The sequence below is a fragment of the Gadus morhua genome, chromosome 7 (assembly GCF_902167405.1).
Source record: "Gadus morhua chromosome 7, gadMor3.0, whole genome shotgun sequence".
NCBI lineage: Eukaryota > Metazoa > Chordata > Actinopteri > Gadiformes > Gadidae > Gadus > Gadus morhua.
In genome coordinates this window covers 3,283,980-3,285,825 of record NC_044054.1, presented here as the reverse complement: position 1 = coordinate 3,285,825, position 1,846 = coordinate 3,283,980, and the positions used below count along the sequence as shown (strand labels likewise).

Below are 1,846 nucleotides of genomic sequence, written 5' to 3'. Positions count from 1 at the left end.
TTGTGATACAATTTTACTTCCCCATCTCAAACGCTCGTTTTCGAGCGTGACGTAGGAATTGGTAGACGGACGTTCTGATCATCATAGACTACATAGGCAACATAACAACATTGGATAACAGTTTCGGACCACTTCCGTACAATTTTGAGCCAGCTAGCCGTGAGGGAGAACAGCAACCACCTAATAGGGGGAGACACCATGGCAATAGGAGGGAGATAGAGTTGTGGTGTCAGGAGCATTATGGTGAACCAGGAGCGGCTGAACATCAACACGGCCACGGAGGAAGAGCTCATGACCCTGCCTGGGCTTCAAGGAGGTGGAGGACCTAGCGCTGGTGAGTGGGATAGGCGCCACCAAAATGGAGATTATTAAGGTGGAGATCTGCGTGTCGAGTAGGACCAGTTCGTCGCAGCACTCCCCGTCCTCCCTGCGGAGAGACCCGAAGCATATGTCCTCCTGCAGCGGCATGAACATCAACACCGCCACCCCGCCGCAGCTCATGAGCATCCGCGGCATCACGGAGAAAATCGCCCTGAACATTGTCGCCTATCGGACCCAACACGGTCCGTTCAAGAGCATCGAGGACCTGGTTCGGGTCGATCACACAAACTGCTCCCTACTGGACAAGATCCGTTTCCAGGTGTTTGTGGAGTGCTCAAGAACTCCGTCCACCAATACCAACGGCGGGCTGACCTACACGGGTCGGTCCCATCCGAGCCCAACCTCGTTCAGCCTCCGGAGCGACGACCTCGACCTCCCGCCGGGAGGACCCACGCAGATGGTTTGCACAGCACTAGCTTGCGATCAATCACAAGATCCCATGATGGTTGTGTTGAGAGAGGGAGACGTTCTACACGGACACGCCCACTCGTCTGCAGGCTGTCGGAGGAAGCCCAGATCCGTGCTAGCGGTGTGAGGCAGCTGGGTTATTACAGGTTATCAGCTCAGACTGGGTCCACTCATGACAATGCAAAACAAACACACGCAGAGGCAGCAGAGGAGCCGCGCAAATGAACGTGTATTTGGTGACAGAGGCGGAAAAAAATGTCCTTTCTCTTCACCTGTACAAAATGCACCCAGGCTCGAAAGCCTGCTCCATCCTTTCTCCGATCGGGGAAACTGTGAAATCGGAGATGGTCGGACAGGAGGTCGGAGTTGGAACAACCCCCACAGATACAAAACCTCATCTCGTCGATTAGAAAAACCCAAAAACAACAGGGGGGGGAAATATAAGGCCGCTCACCGCGGTAACTACTCACAACTACGCATAGAGCTGAGGCAGCAACAGCGACCGCGTCTACCAATTCCTACGTAATATGACGCGTTTGACGTATCACATAAAAAAACAACGGTTTTTGAAGCCTTGCTGAAAATAGTCACTTTAAAACTGGATTTTTTGCCGATATACTTTTTCAAAGTGATAAAATCCTGCATTTTAATTTCAAAGGGCAATTTTCAGAGAATGTTATGTATAAATATTTTTAAAAACATTAACTTCCAATACGCACTTTAAGGAGTGCAATGAACGAGCATGACAGTTCGCGAATGTTCAAGAACCTTCCTACGTCATTTGACGCGTCATTTGACGCGTCATTTGACGCGATTCGACGCGATCGCCCGTTTCGCGGGCAAAACATTTGTCATTTGACGCGTTCGGCCGTTTCGCGGGCAAATTTTTTTATTGTTTCGATTAAACAATTAAATACAATACAAATATAAAGTAAAAACAATTGTTATCGCTATCTATCTTAATACAGATAGCGATCCGCTATCTGTATTATGTTATTTCGTCGTTTGGAAACATGTTTTCTGCATCGCGTAGTCTGTTGCCGGGCAGGTTGTCAGG

At 49.3% G+C, this 1,846-nt stretch overlaps 1 pseudogene; it reads left to right on the top strand.

Annotated features, from left to right (window-relative positions):
• The first annotated feature begins 225 nt into the window (after positions 1-225).
• LOC115546662 (endonuclease/exonuclease/phosphatase family domain-containing protein 1-like) lies at positions 226-1,524 on the top strand (annotated as a pseudogene).
• The last annotated feature ends 322 nt before the right edge of the window (positions 1,525-1,846 follow it).